The sequence below is a fragment of the Mesoplodon mirus genome (genome assembly GCF_964341445.2).
Source record: "Mesoplodon mirus genome assembly, chromosome: 9".
In the NCBI taxonomy this organism is placed as follows: Eukaryota; Metazoa; Chordata; class Mammalia; order Artiodactyla; family Ziphiidae; genus Mesoplodon; species Mesoplodon mirus.
Window position 1 is genome coordinate 80,076,017 of NC_138985.1, and position 21,898 is coordinate 80,097,914.

The 21,898-nt window shown below is 40.5% G+C and overlaps 1 protein-coding gene across 7 annotated transcripts in view; it reads left to right on the forward strand.

Annotated features, from left to right (window-relative positions):
• The first annotated feature begins 4,643 nt into the window (after window positions 1-4,643).
• The window catches only part of FOXP2 (forkhead box P2), a 533,480-nt gene continuing 516,225 nt past the window's right edge, over window positions 4,644-21,898 (forward strand). For 5 of the 7 annotated variants that reach the window (XM_082632343.1, XM_082632342.1, XM_082632346.1 and 2 more), the window contains exon 1: window positions 4,644-5,009. The gene's annotated coding sequence lies outside the window, so the exon portion shown is untranslated. Of the gene's footprint in view, window positions 5,010-6,001; window positions 6,270-21,898 lie in introns of those variants that run through there. The other 2 variants (XM_082632344.1, XM_082632345.1) reach the window with 1 other exon arrangement.

The window sequence follows — 21,898 nt, forward strand, 5'->3', positions numbered from 1 at the left end:
ATTCAAGAGAGAATTAAGAGCCTATTATTCATTCCAGGACAAGGGTGGAGCCTGCAGTTTAGGCTCCATTTTTCCTATCAACAGCCTGTTAGAAGCAAGGAAGGTGGGAGGGGTGAAAATCTGCAGTCCCACAGCTGATTTGAAAAATCTGTATCTGGAGGTTGGCAGATGAAGGGTTTTTGGTTTTGTTTTTTTAATTTTTGTTTTGTTTTGTTTTTTGTTTGTTTTTCTGAAGATGAGATAACTAGAGAACCCAGGTAGAAGCATTGGGCTTATATTCGTTCATTCAGGATCCAGGTAATTTTAGGGCATGTGTTATAAAAACACAAACGGAAAGAGTAGTCTGCGATTTAAAAAAAAAAAAAAAAGTTGGGAAAGCTCATTAAGATTTATTATAGGTCCCAAATTTTGTAGTCCCGAAGCTTAACGACAGATGGTGGTGTAACTCCACCAATTTTGCAACCTCTACATTCAATTTAACGTCGTAACATAGATTATCCTTGATTTGACTTCGGTGAAACTGGAATGTTCTCTTTTTCCTGAAAATGTGTCTGGGAGGAGAGTAAGGATAGGAGAATGTCTAAAAGGAGTCTGTTTTGTTGCTTATCTTCAGAAAACTGTAGTGGATGTGAAAAATAGGAAACTGATATGTGCCCGTTCTTCTACGTGAAAAGAAAAATGTTTTACCTTGCATTTAAAGAAGACTTTTGTTAGTCTATTTGAAGTGAGTAATACAACCTTGAAGATGATATCTCTAATAGAAAAAAAATTAGAAAAAACTTTCCCCTTTCCCTCTCTGCTAGCAATCTCTCTGCAGTCAGTTACATTTTTAAGTATTAGTCACAATTACACCAATAAACCGACTCTGAAGAAGAAAAATGTAATTGTTGTTTAACTGAAAGTTCTGGAGAAAACAGACCTAAATGTGTGAATAATTATATTCTTATAACAAATAACTAAAAATCCAAGCGGTTCACTCGGAGAAGCATTGACCAACGTTTCTAATACATGTCATTCGCGTCAGTTGCTTCCCTTCATCCTGGCTTTAGTTAAGTCTCGTTTGGGGTGGTTTAGTTCGCTGAAGATGCGCTGGCTGGGACCATTTCAAACGAATTTACCTTTTGCTTGGACCGTAATAGAGCAATGGCTCGGAATTTGTTGATTTGCGGTTCCATCGTAAAATAAACTTGAAATCAAATAAATTTTAGTGAGAGAACTTCGAGGGCCACTTGGTGAAACTCCTCAATTATCCAGTAGCCCTGTTTAACTTTCCCCTGGAACTTCTTTAAATGACTTCTGCAGACCCACGTGCTGCAAAGGAGACTTGAACTGTGGCTACGACCCTGCGCAGCGACTACAGGGACAGAATTTGGCTTCCCTCTTCTCTCTGATATGCAGTGTTTCGTTTCAAGGCTGCCTTGATCCAGTGGGCTGACCAGTGACTTGTGCAAAAGAAAACTATTCGTTCGCTGTTTGCCCTTTCAGCATTTCCCTTGGCTGCGGAAACCCGGTTTTCCTATTATTATACTTAAACTTTTTTTTGGAGTCTCTTAGCAGAGAGCGCTAAACCCCGGCCGGCTCCAGCGGCAGCGAGGCGAACAAAGCCTTTAGTGTTCGGGGCCATGTCGGGGCGGGGGTGGTGGGCGAGGGAAAGGAATTGCAAATAAATATATTTTATGACCACCCATCAACAAACTACATGCCACCATGGCAGCCCCTGGTAGCAGGGCTGGGTCTGCAGTGTGGCCGGGGGCGCTGGCTGGGAGGGAGGCGACGGCAGAGGGGGAGCGAGCCGCAAGCCCCGGGCCTGAACTTTCACCTCTCGAACCCGGGCCCAGCCCATTGGCTGCGGGCGAGGGGTCCGCGGGGGGCAGCCGCTCCTGGCAGGATCTGCTTTCTCAACTCCCGGGGCGTCTTCCCTGGGGGAAGAGTGGGTGGCCCGGGAATGGCAGCAGGCGAAGAGGAGATAGATAACAGGGGCGAAGCTAGGCAGGGCGCCCAAGGGGGCTGCGGGCTCAGCCCCGCTTAGAAAGATCCCTGCCAGGGTACACGGCCGGTAGAGAAAGATATGCTCCTCCAACTGAGATATCCGTTTGCACCTCTTGGCGCCTGGCTATTTGTACTCACAGGAAAGAAACGTCAGTGGCTGTGAATTTCACCAAAACGTGTCTTTGTGTACAGAAAAGTGAAAGGCTAACTAAATCCGCTCCTCTGCAAGTCTCGAGAGCATAACCCTCTTTCTTTTCTCCTCGTTGGGAACTTGAGCTTCTCTTCCAAGTTGCCCAGACTCATTTATAATAAACCTTTCCCGCTCACTTCCTCCGTCGGACCCCTAGAGAGAAAGGGAAGTAAGTGGGGTCGGTGTATGCGGGGGAGGAAGAAGAAGGGAAAAAAGTGAGGAGCTGTAGACCTTTAGACTGTTCTGTTGCCTTTATTCACAAACCCAGTGGAAAGATACATCCTCGGATCTCCAAGGATTTCGACGCCGTTTGTTCTTCTCTTTTCCAAAATGGTTTCAGGTTAATTCAGAAAATCCGCTTTTTACTTAGGGTTGCTTGTGAAGTATAAACGCAAATTACCTATCATAAAATGATCTCCACCTTTCAGAAGGGCGAGGTGGGGTCATTTACATCTGGCGTTTTGTATTATAATTTAAATGACTGCTCCCTCCTTCTCTTCTCGCTCCCATCTTTAAAAAATGTCGGTTTATTTGTCCACTATTCAGCCAGCATTTCGAAAAAAGACAATTTAAAAAAGAGTGAGGACCCAATCCCCTGGCAGAGCACTTACGGACTGCCTGGAGTTTTGAAAGCTCACAGAAAGCACCGCAATTCAAAGCCCAACTCTACCTCTTCCCTTGTCCTCCTGGCAGGGGCCGTCTTCCCAGGACCAGCCCCGTGGCTTATTGACTTAATTGGTTTCACTAGAAAACCCGACGGTGTGTTTATAGATGTGGGTGCCAGGGCTGCTTCCTCCGCGGGAGAACTGCGGGTTCTGGAGGGAAGAGTTGGTGCCAAGTGTGTGTGTGTGTGTGTGAGTTCGCTTCTGCCCTTTAGAGAAAGGGCGCGCTGCTCTTTGAGGAAAAGAAAGACTCAAAGGCATAAGTTGGTCCTGCTCGCCCGTCTCCCCAGTCACCCCCTCCCCTCTTCTGCCACTGGAGATGTTAAAGTTGGCCGGGAAGAAGCCGGGGGCCGGGGTCTGTTCGCCACGGCCTCTCATCTGCAGCTATTTGGAGGAAAGTTTCAGCACCTTTCGGAACGCCACGCTTCGCGACTGATTTGCTGGCAGAGCGGCCGGCTCCGCCGCGGCGCGAGGGGGACGCGGCCAGTGGAGGGTCGCGCGGCCCGCGGGCAAGGGAGGGGCTGGTGGGGGCCTGCGGGGAGGAACGGCCTGCCAGGAGCGGCGGTGGAATAGGGGCTACGGTACACCCCCTCCCCTCGGGTCACATGTCCCACTCGGGCCCGTCTCGTCCTCCCTCGGCCTTTCCCTTGTCATCCCCTCGGTCCCGCGTGGGACCTCCTAGCCGAGTCCCACCCCACGGACAGGAGCGGAGACCCGCGCTCTGGAAGCTAGGCCCGCGCACTCCCCACGCCGGCGCCTCGGCTTTGAAGTGCGCACGGCAGTTCTGGCAGTTTCTTCCTTTCATTCCGGTTACTTTGCTCCCCTCAGCCACTGATAGGGCCCGTCTCGAAAGCCGCAGACCCTAAGAGTCCTAGCTCGGCGGCCCCTTCCTTCCAAGCTCCGCCCCGGCTGGCCCGCAGCCCGGCCCCAAGCCGGTGACCAGGGCTGTGCGACCACGAGGAAGCCCGAGAACTCCCGGGCCCAAGTGAGACAGGAGCCACGACAACAATGAAGAGTGAGAAAGACACTCGGCCTCTCTCCACCCCAGGCCGCGGAGGCACACACCGTGAAAAGAAAGGCCAATCAGCGTTTTAACGCACGCTTGGGTCTCCCTTTATGACTATCGAGTACTTTCACTCCTTGCCACCGAGGGCTTCGGATCCCTTCGAGGCTTCCTGCACTTCGCTTGGAATCCCCTGTTTCATTTGCCAGCAGCTCCGTCTGCTGAGAGGACGTACTTTGGGGACTGCCAAGGAGCAGCAGACACAACTCGGCTTTGCCAATACAGCATACGGTTTTGTTCTCTCCTCCCTCCCCAACCCCCTTCCTCGACTCGCCGTCTGGGCCGAGCGGGAGGAGGCGGAGCAGGAGGTGGGGAGAAGGGTGGGGGTGGGGGAGGAACCGGCGCAGAACAAACAAGTTCTCCGGCGAGTTGTTTACAGAGCAGGTGGACCTGACGTCAGCCAGGAGGCTCCCCTGCAAATCGGAACAACAGTCTACTCCGCGCTTCCCCCTCCCTTAAAGAAGTTGGGGGAGCCGGGGGAGGAGATAGGTGGATGGGGGTGACAGGCATTCTAACCAGCTGGTTCCAAACCACTTTGGGGATCAACAACAACAGTCAACGATAACAACGCAAAGTAAAAAACAAACAAGTGGCCCAACAGTACTTCAGAATCTTCGGAGGCGTCCCTTCCCTCCGCCCGCCTCTCCGAGAAGAGGCGGCTCGGCGCTCAGCGTGTGTACAGTTTGCATTGCCAACAACACGCGCGCGCGGCCGGGTGCGCGCGCCCGCCAGCGCACACTCACACACATAGACACACACACATACACACATACACACACACACACACAGATCCGGGTGGGGGGAGCGGCAGCGCGAGACAGCGCGAGCCTCCGAGAAAGCGCGAGACACGCCGGCGCGTGCAGCTCTGCGGCGGCCGCAGCGCCCCGGCTCGAGCCCCGCGCAGCCCGCCCTTGAGCGCCGGTCCGGGTTATTTATGCGGCGGCCGCGTCCGCCAGCTGCGGCTTCCTCCAGCCCCCACCCCGGGCGCGCCCCCACTCGCGGCAGCAGCTGCCAGGAATCGCGCGTGGGTGTGTTGTTTGGGAGCTTCTGCCTCGGCGCCGCGGGTGCCACCTCCCGGGACGCTGCCCAGGCGTCCTCGGTCGCGGTAAGTTTCTTTGCCCTCACTGTGGCGCGCTTCACCTCCGCCCCCCAGCCCGTCCCAGCCACCTCCACCCAGGGCCGGGCTCGTGCGCCTTTACTCTGCTCCACGCTCCTCCCAGGGCGGCGGCGGCGGCGGCGGCAAAGTTTCGCCCCAGTCGCTGCGCTCGGTGCGGCGCGGCGCGGCGGGGCGGGTGTGACATGTGTCAAATTTCGGCTCGGCATCCGGGTCGCGTTCCGGACCCAACATCACCGCTTGTTCTTTTTCATTTTGCTTTGTGATGTGGGGAAGGGGGAGTCGAGAGAGGGGAGGTTGCTGTTGCCTCACGGACGATTTTTAGTTTTGTATGTGCCAAGTGTTGCCTCGTCTGGCGAGACCGCGGCTGGAGGAATATGTGTGTTGAGACGCCAGTTGTGTTCGTTTACTCTTTTATTTCTCTTGTTTGTTGTCTCTTCCTCTTCCTTCCTACCCCTCCCCCCCAGAGGAGAAACAAGAGTAAGAACATCTGGCGGTTGGACCAACTTTACTGCTCCAACTGCTGACCTTTATTTACTCAGTGGGGCAAGTGCACGCTTCTGGTCTCAAAGTTAGACACTTCAGCGTACAATTCACAAGTACTTCTCTGGAATGGGAGGCGGAGAGGGGACAGTCCTGCTTCTCCAGCGAAGAAACTCCTGGCCCCTAGTGACGCTTCAGGATGATCCTGCATCTCGACTGCTGCCCCCGATCGCGCTCTTTCCCCTGTCCACGGTTAGCAGGAGCCGCTTCACCCGGGGTCTGTCCTGCTCTTATTTTTATTCAGCTTTGGAAAGGTCTCCCCACTCTGAGGGTGGGTTTGGGGGTGAAATTGCGCTTCCCGGTTCTTCAGGGAGGGCACGAGGGAGGGGCGCAGAAACCTTTCGGAGAAAGGGAGTGTTCTCGGTTGGCTTTTACCTGTAAATCCCCGGAGGCCCCGGGCTAGCGGAGGGCGGGCGCGCAGGGTTGACTTTGACCCCGGGGGAGAGCGGCTCCCGACATCCCTTAGCGCTCGCGGCGGCGCACGTGCGGCGGCGGCGCGGGCCGGACCCACGAGGTGGCCGCGCCCGCCGCCCGCACGTCTCCCGCGCGCCTCTCCCCGCCCCTCGGGCCGCAAAGCGCCCGGACGCCCGCGCACCCGGACCTAGGGACTAGCTTCTGCGTGGACCCTCGCTTGCCCCGGGCGTTCGGGTCGGGCTAGAGCAGGGAGGGAAAGTTGCCTTCCTGTCCTCAGACTCTGAGATCCCTTAGGTAAGTCTCTCAGGGCACCTGGCGCGCGGGTGAAACTCATTAGGAGCAACGGGAGGGAAAGGCACGTGCGAGTCTGGGGCATTTGAGAGCGGAACCAGTGCGCGCTTTGCACGCGGACTGGGCAAGAGAGGCCCAACTGGACACCGCTCAGGGGTCTCCTCAGACTCCGGAGTCCCCAAGGAAGTAGACCCATCTGTGTATTTGTTTATTCAGCTTTGTAACCAACAGTTTTAAACCGTTTAATGGACAGCTTCTGTCTGTAGTGCTCCTATTCCCCCCCCCGCCCCGCCCATTTTCTCTCACCACATGCTGAAATCCAGTCAGTTTCTTGATCTTGAGGATTGTTCCTCGAGTCCTGTCTGCTCCCAGGTGGTCAGGCTTTCGCGACGTGTGAAAGACCTGTGGGAGTGTGTTAGGTGTGTACATTTGTAGTCGTCATGGATTCAGAAGTGCTGAAAGAGCTACCTCCCCAACTTGTCCAGAGCCTGCTTAGAAGAATAATTAAGTAGTAGCAGGTAAGCCAAGGGGAGAAAGTGACGCCCTGGTGTCAAGTAGCTCAAGTGGACGATTTCCAACTGGAAGTATTTCGGGAGATTAACTTTTAGAAAACAAAAGTTTGCCTGGAAGGCACATCTTTGCACACTCTCCTAACTCAAATAGTTTGGTTAGGCTTCAGTGGAGACAGGAGGGGTGTGTTTAATAGCACGTCTATGCTAGAGGTCAAAACTCAAAGATGAGCTTTCAGATATCTTCGTCTTCAATTTTGCATTGTGGTGTACCTCAGGAAATGTTTTATGTTGTCAAAAGGCCTGTTTATCTTTTCTGTCATTGTGAGTTATGGATAAGTATATTCTCAGTGTCCTGGAATTTTAAAATGTAGTGTTTGTTTAATACTGCTAAACAATAATTTACAATTTTGATTTATTTGTATATGTATTAATAAAGTGGGTATAAAGTTATATACACTATGGTCATTAGGGTCATAAAATTTCACTTCAGCTTTAGAGCTTTTAAAAGTTGCTTCTTTCCTTTCGTCCATCCTTCCATTTTTATTACTAAACTAGACCCACGTTCAGTAGTTGTTCCGTTCAGTACTTCTCTAAGAAACCCACTATTTCATTGTTATTTAAAACTTAAGTGAAAGAAAGGTTTAATTGTGATAAAGTTACTGACTTTTAAAGAGGAGACTAGAAACCTGATGATACATCCCTGTTGGTAAGTGACAGAAGACACTCAATTTTAAAAGATCATCTTAAATTTCACTTTTAAGTACAAGAATACAAAAAAAAAATTAAGGTAATAATTTTTAACATTCAATTTAAATGTGAGTACAAGTTTTTTTATACATAGTTTATTAAATGTTACTATTACACTATGATGAATATTAAAATAGAGCAATCAAAGGGAAATGTATACAAATAACAGTTATGAGCTATTTTAAACTATCTTTCAAAATTCCTCAACTTATACTTTAGGATTCAAATGATGGAAATTCTAGAACTGAATATTGTTTTCGAGTGAAAAGAGACCTATAATTACATTATGATATGAATAGATTTATGAATAGTTATATCTGAGTAAACTGTCTTTGGAGTTTTATTTCTTTGCATTGATGGTAGTACAGTGGTTTTGCTTTAAAAATAAAATAAAATAAATCTTTGTGATAGTCTAGAATCCTAAAATAGGGGAAATTGTTGTATGTGACACACCAAAAAATAGCAAAAACGGTGAACATTAAAATGACAGAAAACCTGTAATGAGAAGTTATATTCCTTTTGTACAAGCAAAAACTCAGAAACACAAAACTCTCTTTGCATAACTATTAGAATTGTACTTTATGAAAAGTATATTTAAATATGTGAAAATACCTTCATGGCTTGATTGAGACTATTAGAGCATATAATAATATATTGAACATAGCCAAATTTACCAGACATTTTTATTTCAAGAGAAAATGTGAGGGTTACGGTACTTAATTACATAAAAGAGATATTGTTTGTGTTATATTTAAAGATTTATAGCTGCTTTGCCTCATCACCCTTGTCTGTTTCTGTGTGGACAGTCTCATGTTGTGTCAACTATTAGTTATAATACTGATAGAAAACTGAATGTTGGAAGTGGTTATGTATTTTCTGTCTCTCTCAGTTAAATCAAAAAGAAACCAAGGGGGAAATGGCAGGGTGGGATGAATTGGGAGATTGGGATTGACATATATAAACTGTTGATACCATGTGTAAAATAGATAACTAATGAGAACCTACTGTATAGCACAGGGAACTCTACTCAATGCTCTGTGGTGACTTAAATGGGAAGGAAATCCAAAAAAGAGGGGATATATGTATACGTATAGCAGATTCACTTTACTGTACAGCAGAAACTAACAGAATATTGTAAAGCAACTATACTCCAATAAAAATTTTAAAAAAAAGAGACCATTGACTTGTAAGAGAATATCACTAAGAAGTTCTCTTGGCATGAGTGTTGCTAAATAAAATTGCAAATCACAGTTGAATTCCAAAATAATATCAGTTGCATTACAGTCACTGAATACTAATTCCTGGCACAGTTTTTTTTGTTTGTTTGTTTTTTTCTTTAACTTTGTGATAGATGGTAGTGATCTTAGTGATAAATGAATGGATCTAAAATGTTCTAACCAGGGCCCAGATTCATACTGCCCTTTGATAAAAGAAAGTTTATTTCTTAAATTAGGCCCCCTAATTAGTGTATTTTAAGATTTGCATAGATTTTGAAAGTGACCTTGTTTATGTAGTGCTCAATTCATAGAGTTCTAACAAACTTGGTCAAATCCAACCCAGAAAGATTGTTGTTTGTCTTCTTAAGCCTTCTGAAAGGTGCTTGAAACTTTCCTTAAACATATTTCAGTGCTTATGATCCACAAATAACCTAATGCCTAATTTGAGTTTTTTATGCCATAGTTTACATCTCTTCTTTTTTTTAGATGACATGAATATTTTCTTAGGTCCAACTACTTATCTCTTAATATACTTGGACTCCAGTCATATGACTTACAGAGTGTTATCAGGTAAAAATAATTTAAGTTCTTTAGGTTTGTTTGTTTTTTCATGAGGCTTAGGTCATTTTCAATGCTTTCTTATGGAGTTGTTCCAAACTTTAACTTCTTCATTTGTCCCCATAACTATTTTGTTTTTTAACACCTTAACTAAGAATAGTTAGGAGGGTTGATTAAATATAACATTACTTTGTTTTTAAACGCAGCATTGGTTATATGAAATTCACTACTATTGAATTCCATAAATACTAATAAGTAGAATAGCCTTTCCTTGTAGGTGTTCCTACCTATTCAAATAAATGGTACTTACTTCCACTTGCTTATTTCCTTCTGCCCTGGCATTACCTTTGATATATTTTTGTGTATACTCTTTTGCTCTGCACAGTGTTTTCATCTATCCCCTGCCTGCAATTTCCCAAACAAAATGAGCAAAAAAAGAGAGTAACTTTGCTGAAATATAAAGAGATATTATAGCTAAGAGGTTAACATTAGAATATTGAGATGCTGGAGAGAGGTCCTTAGAGAATATTTAGATTTGTTATGTTCCAACACTATTAATGTTAATATGAAAAAGTAAACCTATATGTATGTGGTGACTTATTTTCAGTAATGGTATTCATTTAAACTATTTTTTCTCTAAATAGATGCTTCAGTGATTTGCTGTTTTCTCAAATGTGATATTGTTAAGTATTGACCTAATTCGTTTTAGGAGCATAATCTCAATTTTATAATTGGAGTGACTAGGAATTTGTGTTTATCTATACAGAATTTTGCCCAGCAGCCAAATTAATGGAATATACCTGTGCTCTGAAATGAGGTATACTTGTATCACCCCTATTTTATTTTAAAACAACATTATATTTTAACAATTTATAGCTTATAGTTCACACTGAATCCTAATACTTTTTTTATTTTGTGATTGTGAACTTGGTTCACTTTCTCTAAATTGACTTGTATTCGTTCATTTGTTTGGCTTCCTTACCACGAACAATTTGAATTCTAAAATTCCCTCAATTTATATGATTTGTGTAAAATTTTACTAAAAATCCATTTTCTCCATAAATTATCTGTGGAGTGAAGGTTCAACCTTTTGAATTCCTTGATACTTGAGATATGTGTTCTTTAACTTTAGTATACTCTGTTGATTGAATTCAACTTCCCAGTCAGTTGTACACTTTTTTCTACAATCCACCAAGGGTCTCGAGAACATACCTTACTTACCATTATATTGATAAATATGTCATATGGAGCTGACATCTTCATTCCTTTCTGCTGTGGCAAATTATTTTCATTAGCAAGAGCCAATAAAATTTAAATGTTGAAAAAGCACATTGCTGTGAAATAGATGAATCCCCAGGGGTTTAAAAGCTCTCAGCATTTTTAGTTTATTAATGTTCCTCATTTTCCTTTGATTTCTATCTTGGAAACCTTAAAATATACTTTGTGGAAGATAATGTTAATTTGAAATTTATTTAAGTTTTTAGTGTTTCTTTTTAAAGCTCTTTCTAACATAAGTCTAAAAGAATTGTACCATGAGAATATCATAAAATTTTAAAAAAACAGGTAAAGGAAATTAACTTTAAATTCCTCAAAGAAAGGATGCTACTACAAAGAACCTGAAGTTTTCCTGGTATTCATTTATTTCTTTTCTTCTCAACTTTTATGATGGCATTTTCTGTGAAATTTTTTTTTTGCATTATTTTTGTTTTGTATCATTTTGGTACACATACAGAACCACAACCATCATTTTGCAACTTTTTCTCCATTTAAGAAAAAGAAAGTTTCTTAAAGTGTATTTCAGGGGGTAAGAAAAAAAATCTGTGGTAGGCATATTTCAGAGAAAGCGTTTATAAAATTTCTTGCTGGCAGATAGTGTGGAGAAACTTATAGTACATTAATCCAAATATCTTAACATCTTAGCATATGTAGACTGTCATAAAATCATCTCATTTAAAAAAAAAAGATCCCCAACATCCTTAAAAGCTATTCCTCACCATTACTTCACCCAAATTTATGTTCCAGGATTTGGTTGAGCTATATCTGTGTGCCTGCAGCTAACTCTTCACTTCCTTTTTGTCTTCATTTTTTCCCCTTTCTCAGTCTGTCTTTAGTTGAGCTAAATGGTCCCCCCAAATCTTGTTTTATACATCTGGTTAGTACACCCTCAACCAGTCTGATCAGATAGACCATCAGCAAATCCTTGAACTGTTGCAGTAGCTGCTTATTTATCCCCTTTCTTCTCCCTCCAGGCACCACAGTTTATTCTCCATGTAGCAGAGTGATCTTTTGAAGATATATCTGTTTGATTATGTCACTCTTTTGTATAAACCTTCCAACAGCTTCTATGTCTCTCAGAATAAAAGACAAAGACCTTACATAAGTCCATATTATTTGACACCTGCTACCTGACAGTATTTTCTATCATTTTCCTCTTATTCAGTCACCTCTAGACACTGACTTCCTTGACATTCCTCAAAATAGGATCAGCTGATTCCCACCTCAGAGTTTTCCTCTCTATCCTCTCTGTCTGGAATGCTCTACCCTCAGGTATCTTCACTAACTTCAGGTCTCTGCTCAAACGTATCCTTATAAAAGAAGCCTTCTCTGACCGCCCTATATAAAAGAACAAATCCTCATTGATCATGCTCTGTCAACTTTACCATACGTTATTTTCCCCCATAGCACTATCAGCTGACTTTAAAAAGATTGTTTCTTTATTTATCATCTGTTCCCTCAATGAGATTGTATATTCCATGGATCCAAAGATTTTCTTTTGGGCACTGTTCTAACCCAGTGCTTGGAGCATGCCTTGTACTTGGTAGGAGCTCTAAAACTAAATATTGAATTGAGGAATGCATGACTTTGTGGAGGTCCAGGAAGTTACTTCTGTCTGTATCATTGCTCTATTTTGTGTGTGTGTCATTGAAATTCCTTTTCACCTTACTTTTTCATCTTACACTAATTTTATACCATAGTACTCTTATATCGGCCAAGACATGGCTCTCATCTCAGGTGGGTATGCTTCAATTTCATTTTTCTGTGTCTCTTTTTTACTCTTGATCTGAGAAACAATATGACATTTAACTTGAAAGTTGTGAGTGGATGTTCGTGCTTTTGGATGACAAATGCTCAATAGTTGAGTGCTTCAATATAATAATGCTTAGCACTGTTTAACTGACATTTAATCATATAACTCATCATTATATCTTAATATGACTAGCATAAATCATGTATATAGATGTTTCTAATAGCTACACTATGAGTACAACACGGGCATTCCAAGTAATTCTGGGGATCTGTGAGGAAAAAGGGAGAAAAATGGGTTAAGTCAAGGTCTGTTGTGAAACCTTTAGATTTAGGTAGCTTTACTTTTTTTGCATTGGCACACACATCATAGTTTACAACGTGTCTTTTCTTTCATCCTTTCAGTATCTATCTTTAAACAGAGCAGGTTGTGGATTTATGATTTGCTGGAAAGTCCATCTTTCCAAATTTAAAATCCCACTCTTTAGTTTGCTCACATTGCTTTGGGACATCTTCAGCTAAGGCCTGAATAAGTGATACAACTCTCCGTATAACACCACCCACATACACTGATTATGTTCTCATGAACCTAATGTCCTATAGAGCTCTCTCTCACATACTATGTCCATATTTAAAATTTGCCTTAGCTTGCTCAGCAGTTTTGTTCTAAATACCTTGAGAAAGAGAAAGGAGTCTATAATCTTTTCTATTGGTAATGAAGGAGGTCTCTCTTTGCCTACTTCATCTCATTTTTCTCTTTTCTCTTCCCTCCTCCTGACTGAATTATGAGATCTTTCAGAATACTTCTGATCTCTTATTATATCACGAGTGAATATGTGGTCCTTGGAAAGCTGAAGCAAGGCAAAGTGGGGCTTTATTACATAATTACCCCACTTTTCCCTTTTTAAAAAATTACTAACCTATGCTTTCTGCCTTTTTTATCCTGGTCCTTAGGTACCCAGTGCCCTCTATGTTGCCATCTGGCTATTCCAAGTCCCAGTGTATTCTCCTTTCCTTGTTCCAAGTAGGAAATTTTGTATTAAAGGCCTTGTCTGATAATAATAATGCATATTAGAATGTGAAAGAAAATGACACCTTCTGGAAAGCGTAATTATTATCTCATATAGTAAAACAGCCCACTTGGTTTACTGTTCAGAGTTCCACATTAAGTGCCAGGAGACCTGCATTCTGGTCCTTGGTCTGACTTTAATTATTGTGCAATATTGGGTGAGTCATTTCCTCCAAAATTAAAAAGAGACTGGATTAGTTTTTAGGTTACTTTCAACGGAAACCTTTTATGAAATACATGGAATCAAATTTGAAGCTGTGAACAGGTTCTCTCTTACTACCATGTAAACACACATGTAAGAGTGACTGGGAGAAAAAGATAATTCCTAAAATAAAAACAATTAAAACCAACAAAAAGTTACCACAGATAACTTTGTTTATGAAGCTCAGGAGGCTCAGTTAAAATGTGAGAGTATTTTTCTTCAGTGGTCTTAGCCCGCTTGGGATTTTCACATCACGCCCCTCCTTCTCAGTCAGGAATGGAGCCTCCCCTTATTTAACCAGGATGATGAAACAAGGAGAGGAGAAGTGAGTGCATGTGGAGTTGGTCATGTTAGGGTTGAGAAAAATAAATAACCGCCTGGCATCCTCTTCCCTGAAGCGCATACCATTAACATCCCATAAATATTAATTTCTTCACAATTTTGCCTTGGTCCTGTGCTCATTTATATATTTAGCTGTTGGTGGCACCAATCCAGAAATAAAATGTGGAGTTGCATGAGCTGTTTGATAAACTTTGTCTTTCTAAACTTAGAGCTCTCCTTTTTAATGGACCTTACACACACACACCTGAAACGTTGGATCACCTCATGGTCCAGTCTGTGCATTGTGCTAGGTTAAAAGGAAACATAACTCCCAGCTGTAGGGGTGCTGCGTGTCTTGGCTGTAGTTTGGCTTAAAGAGAGTGACCTGAGGTTTAATACAGTGTACCGCATAGGAAGCTTGGTCCCACCTTTCTTGAGACATCTTTTCTTCTCCTGGGAAATGCTGAAAAGTCTTTAGAGCCTCGTCTAGGTTATTCCTTCACTGTTTTGCTGTCCCGTCCCCCAATCGTGCAGTGCGTGCAGTTACACCAAGTGTACATACCCCATGAAGTGTGCCGTCCCATGCATGGTGTTGTCTCTTTTCTCATTCTGACCATCAGCCTACTATGTAGACAAATCAGGAGTGTAGCTACAGATTACTTCTCAGAAGGCAGGGGATTATAAACTGTGGTCGTTTTTAGCAGTGATGTAAGCTTGCAGATGTTCACTTTTCAATACATTTTACCTTGTTGTATGTTACAGAGAATGTATACGCCTGTAACTAAAAATAAAATTCATTTGACAGTCTCACTTTGTGTTGTCCCAAATATAATAATTTTAAATCTGTATTTTCTTGATCTATTTATAACATTTCTCTACTTCCAGAAAAGTATGCTTTTAAGTTGCCCTCTTATCACTTCCAATTCTTTGCTCTTTTGTAATTTTCAGTAATTTCAAACTATCTCTAGTCCCACATGTCTATTGCTCAGACTATTCCACAAATAGAAGAAAGGCAATGCAGTTTGTCATTTCTAATAGGTATGTGATTTTACATATCTGTTCTCCTTGATATATCTCTAATTGTGTCCTAGAAACATCTCATTCCCACTTGGCTGAAACAATGCCAGATTCTAAAATATGACCAAGTACATGCTTACTCATATAACTATATTAAAGGAACATTGTTATTATAAGTTTTGTTTTTATTTTGAGAGACAACTTGTTTTTCTGACTAAATAAGATCTAATTTTAAGGGCAAATGTACAGTAATAGAGAATATATGGTAAAAAGATATGAATAAATAAATAATAAAATATTTAATGTTTATTTTCTTATTACTAGAATTACATTTTTATGAGAGGACATTTAAAAATAGAATGTGAATGATTAATTTTATTTTTACATGTTACCTATTTATAAGACAGTGAAAATATATTTATTTTTAAAAAGCTATTTGGCTATACATTTGATGTTTCATTTTTAAATAAGATATTGGTCACTGTATTGTAAAAATGATCCTGATAAGTTTCTTTCAAAATTGTTACCTTCACTGTGATTTATTAATGATACAAATGATATTTTAATTGCTCATCTTTACCAAGTTGTTTTAATACCTTTAATTTTTTCCATTTTTCAATTGAACTGTGGTTGATGTACAATATTGTGTTTCAGGTGTATAGCAAAGTGATTCAGTTATATGTTCAGATTCTTTTCCATTATAGGTTATTACAAAATATTGAATATAGTTCCCTATGCTATACAGTAGATCCTTGTTGTTTATTTTATGTATAGTGGTATGTATCTGTTAATTCCATACTCCTAATTTATCCCTCCCTCTCCCTTTACCCTTTGGTTTGTTTTCTATGTCTGTGAGTCTGTTTCTGTTTTGTAAATAAGTTCATTTGTATTATTTCTTAGATTCCACATATAAGTGATATCATATGATACTTGTCTTTCTCTGCCTTACTTCACTTAGTATGATCATTTCTAGGTCCATCCATGTTGCTGCAAATGGCAATATTTCATTCTTTTTATGGCTGAGTAATATTCCATTGTATGTATGTGTGTGTTTACAAACACCACATCTTCACTCATCTGTTGATGGACGCTTAGGTTGCTTCCATGTCTTGGCTGTTGTAAATAGCACTGCTATGAACATTGGGGTGCATGTATCTTTTTGAATTAGGGTTTTCGTCTTTTCTCGATACATGTCCAGGAATGGGATTGCTGGATCATATGGTAGTTCTATCTTTAGTTTTTTAAGGAAACTCCCTACAGTGTTCCAAAGTGACTGCACCAATTTACATTCCCACCGATAGTGAAGGAAGGTTCCCTTTTCTCCATATCTTATTTATTGTTTATAGACTTTTATTTTTTTTAATATGGTCACTCCTTGCATGGCTTGCAGGATCTCAGTTCCCTGACCAGGGATTGAACCTGGGCCACACAGCAGTGAAAGCCTGGAATCCTAACCATTAGGCAAACAGGGAACTCCCTATTATTTGTAGACTTTTTGATGATGGCCATTCTGACCAGTGTGAGGTGATACCTCACTGTAGTTTTGATTTGCATTTCTCTAATAATTAGTGACCTTGAGCATGTTTTCATGTGCCTGTTGGCCATCTGTATGTCTTCTTTGAGAAATGTCTATTTAGGTTTTCTGCCCACTGTTTCATTGGGTTGTTTGGGGTTTTTTTGATATTGAATTGTATGAGCTGTTTGTATATTTTGGAAATTAAGCCCTTGTCGGTCACATCATTTGCAAATATTTTCTCCCAGTCCGTAGGTTGTCTTTTCATTTTGTTGATGGTTTCCTGTGCTGTGCAAAAGCTTGTAAGTTTGATTAGGTCCCATTTGTTTATTTTTGCTTTTATTTCTTTTGCCCTGGGAGACTGATCTAAGAAAATATTGCTATGATTTTATTGTGATTTATTAATAACACAAACCATGTTTTAATTGCTCATCTTTACAGAGTTGTTTTAAGCTCTTTAATTTTTTTCCATTTTTAAAGATAATTTACATACAGTAAAATTTGCTTCTTTTTAATGTACAGTTCTATATATTTTGACAAACATATATAGTTGTGTAATCACTACCACAATTAAGATTTGGAACAGTTCCATCATGCTCCAGAATTTTTTCATATGGTTTTTAGTCAACCCCTCCTCTCATCCTGTAGTATCTAGTAACCACTGATCTATTTTCTATCCCTAGGGTTTTGTTTTCTTCAAGTCTGTTTTTGGGGGGAGGGGAACAGTTTTTTTAATTGAATGAATTTGATATGTAACACTGTTTACATTTAAGTTGTCCAGCATGTTATATATTGTAGATGATTGGCATTGTAGCCATATCTATCACATCACAAAATTATAGTGCAATATTGTTGTCTATATTCATTATACTGTATATTAGATCTCTGTGGCTTATTTACTACTGCTTCCAAGTTTGTACCCTTATACAACATCAGTCTTATCCCCCATCCCCATCTCTTGGTAACCACCATTTCACTCTCTGTTTTTTACACGTTTAACTTTATTAGATTCCACATTTATATGTGGTGTCATACAGTACATGTCTTCCTCTCTCTGACTTGTCTCAGCTTAATGTGCTCAGGGTCCATCCATGTTGTTGCAAATGGCAGGATATACTCCTTTCTCAAGGTTGAATAATATTACATTGTGTATGTATATATATGTATTTTATATATATATATATATATGTATGTATTACATTCAACTCTGTCTTATATTTATACATCATGCAGTATGTAGCCTTCTGAGGCAGGCTTCTTTCACCTGGCTTAATGCATGAGATTCACCGATATTGTTGTGTATATCATTTTTGCCTTTGCAAGAATGTAGTTCGTGCTCCTGTCATATTTCTGAGGAGTTTAGAATTCTCCTCTCATTTTTTAATTCAAATATATGTTAATTTAATATACCCTTAAATTTTATTTTGACTTATAAATTGGCTTGGCTTATGAACTAGAGACTTTACTAATTAATCATTTCAGAGAGTTAATTTTGTGGTCTTCTCCATAGCTGTCTGCCCTCATTTCTGTTTCCACCCCTAATCTTTCTCTTGCTCTCATACTTCATTCCTTCGTTTCCACAGGTGTTTGCTCTTCTTGTCTTTTCACTCCTTGTCATCTGTTTGACTGGTTGAAAGATGTCAGACCCATTCAGGTACCTAGTTTTTAAAGAAGAAAGAAGCTCATTATCAATTGCTTAATAATGCTCATTTATTCATTCACTTATTTATTTATTCATCAATTACTGATCATACACCAATCTGTGGATGTGGCAAAAGAAGTAAGAAGGATCCAGGAATCCTAGAATTGAAAGAAACTTTTGAGATCATGAAATTAATTTTTTATTTCCCTTCCAAAGCAGACGGGAGATGGGACCAGGGTCTGTTACCCAGGTGCTACTGTGAGATGGCCTATGGGCTGCAGTGTATGGAAAAAGGAAATAATCAGAGAGGTAAATCAAAAAGCCAGGTGGGCAGCTAAGAACAAATAATCGGGTTGAAGAGGCCAGCTAGGCTGAAATGGAACAGAAACCAGGGAGGCAAGACAGAAGTGAAAATACACAAGAGGCCTGGAGAAACTCCCTATGGGTTGCCTTTTTTTACAGATAAGAAGTGAGCAGTTTAAAGACATCTGTACGTGAAAGAGGCAATCCCCATTTTCATAGTCCTGGCTAGTGGCTTTCAAAAACTTCCATGCATGAAGAACTTATCTTAATACCCAATATTTGAAAACTGTAATTGATAGAAAGTTCTTCTTTACACTGAATTGAAGTCAATTAGCCATTTTTCTAACTCCACCCTTTGGCTTTACACAGACTGTTTCACACAGATAATTCTGAAGATGTCTGAACAATTGTTATCCTCAATAAACCTTTCCTTTCTCAGGATAAAGAAGTCAGATTTCTTCAGTTATACTTTATATATACTATATGGATTTATTTCACCCTTCACAGTTCTGATCACTCTCCTCTGGTTATGCTTCTCTTTGCTGGAGTTTCCCTTTAAAGTATATCCAGAGCTAAATATCATATCATGAATGTAACCTAACCAACACAGAACACAATGAAAATTTATCTCAATTTTTCTCTAACATAATGGCAAATTTGTTTTTTTTTCAGTCCTGTTACATTGTTATTAGAATTGTAATTCATTTCATGTAGGTTGCAATTAATATACAACTTGAATACTTTATTTGTATGTCTGTTAAATTTGTTTCTTTATAGTTTAGTGTATTCAGCATGTCAAAATTTTTTAAATATCCTGATTCTATTATCTGTGTTAGCAATTGTGTCATCCATAATTTTGATTAATACATTTTTATAGCACTACTTAATTAATTATGAAAACATTGAGCAGAACAAGGTTAAGAATAGAGCCTTTTCTGAACTTAGTGAGTATGGACTTTTTGACTTGTCATTACTCCTTTGGATGGGATTATTTACCTACCTATATACATTTGAAATGAATCATAACTATCATTATAATAATAGCTAACATTTGTTGAACAGTTAGCTTAAGTAGGTACTTTTCTAAGCAATTTGTGTATGAATTAATTTATTCTTCATACTACCTTTATGAGGACTTACTGTTATTTCCCCATTTTACCAATGGCAAAGCTGAGTCACAGGTTGTCAAGCACTGTGAAGTATCTGAGATTTTATCCTACTTGTATGCTGACAGATTAGCCAGCCACTGTTTTGTGGATGATTATAGAAGACAGAAGACTTCCAGGTCAGAGACAAAGGACTGTATTACTCCTGGTACAGCGAGCAGCATGAGCCTCATGCGTTTTTTGGTTCCTTGTACCCCAGACCCACAGGGGCTCCACAGGGTGGCTCAAGTCCATGCTGCACACTATGTATCACACATAAGGAACTCCAAGTTTAGGAACCCTGATCTTTTATAATGGGCTATAAGCAAACCTTCCCTTTGTTCCAGAGGGAGATACTATTGGTCTTCAAATGCTATTTGCTATGCAAACATCCATGAAAAGACAGTCTAGAACAAAGGCTTCCAGTGCCTCTTCTCACAAAACATGCAGAAACTTGACAGATCTGTGACATTTGCCTCTTAATCCCAGATATTAAGAAACTTCCCCAAAGTTACACAGATAGTAAGTGGACTTACCCCAGTTGGCCATGAGAGACTTACTCCATACTTTTCTTGGTCCAGGCATTATACAGCCAATACATTTCTCTCATCCACTCATCTAATAACATGTCAGAAAAGGAAACGAGGTTTAGCATGGCTTATTTTTAACAAATCCATGGCAGGTTTTAAAAAAAAAATTTAAGTGCTCACAAACCATCTGTTTAGTAACCTGTTCTAGAATGTTGGGGAATAGTATCAAGATCACTGATCTTCATTTCCTAGAATCCTTTTACCTTCAAAAAATAAAATAACATTTGTCTCTCTTAGGTATTACATCTGCTCTTCTGTTGTTTGTAACTCTGTCAAGGCTATCAACTGTAGTTCTGTGATAACATATACAAGCCATTTTTTAAAGATATCTTGAAATTGTAATCTATTGGTCCTGTATCCCTAAACTTATTTAAAGTGACTCACAGTCCTCTTATTAATTCCTGAGCTTTGATTTTCTTGTTAATCATATTTGATTTTCCATTTTAGTTCCATCACTTCTTTCTGGTGCAGAAGGTAAAAACCACCGAAGAGTCAAGAAGTTTGGCGTATCTCAGTTATCTGATAACATACCATTGTCCCCAAACAGTAGGCTCATATCTTTAATATTTTCCCCGTATCTAAATAATATCTTGAAATGTTCCGAGCTTTTTTGGGGGGAGGATTTTCTTCATCCCATTTCAAGCACTTATTAAAGCTTTGAGTCATGTTTCTGTACTATTTCTTGCCATGTAATATCACTTCTGAGGTTGAATAATCCCTGTGTAGTGCTGTGTTTTTTTTAGATATTTTCTAATTTCTTTTTTTTGTTAGTGTTTTCTGAGACTGGAAGCTTGTAATTTCACTTTCAAGATTTCATAATTTCAATTGATATGATATTTATCCTAAACCATTTTTTATTTTAGAGTTTCATGTCAAACCATTGTATATAAACAGGGCTTGGTAATTTTTTTCTGTAAAGGGCTAGATAGTAAATACAGGTTGTGGGCCATTGGTCCCTTTACAAATATTTGACTCTGCCATTGTAGTGTAAAAGCAGCTATGGACAACACCTAAATGCATGAATGTGGCTGTGTGCCAGTACTTTTATTTATGGACACTAAAGTTTGAATTTCATATAATTTTTATGTTTCACAAGATATTCTTCTTTTGATTCAGCCACTTAAAACTGTAAAAACTGTTCTTAACTCACAGACCATCCAAAATCAGGTGGTGAGCCAGTTTTAGCCCGTGGATTATATCTTGCCCAGTGCACGCACACACGCGTGTGCACTCACACACACACACACACACACACACACAGTTATTCATATAAATATAGACATATCTTTTTAAAATTTCTGTTTCTAAAATCCATGCCACATTTTGTTCACTGGCTTGGAATTATGAGCTTAAAATTGACATGGACTCCTAAGAATTCTGTGACAAAATTTTTCATCTTGGTTCTTCCCTTTTCACTGCTGTTAAGTAGTAGTTCTCCTTATTGCTTCCTTTTCTTTTCTTTTTTTTTTCTTATTGCTTCTTAAGCCTTCAGAGAGAAGAAATTATTAGTAAGCCAATAATTCATTAGATGCTCAATTTTTGTCATTATCAGTATTAGGTGTCAATCTGGATAATAAAGTGCAGTGACTAGCTGAGTCATCAGTGATCTAGGTAGTGAGCCAAGAACAACGTTCACATCATTTTCTCCGTGGTCAGGGCGAAACAAAAATGTAGTGAAGGTCCCCAGACAGGTAGAAGGGTCGTGAAGCATCATGACTAGCAGAGGCAACTTTAAGTATGAGACGAAGCTTTGGCACGACCCAGAGCTTTTA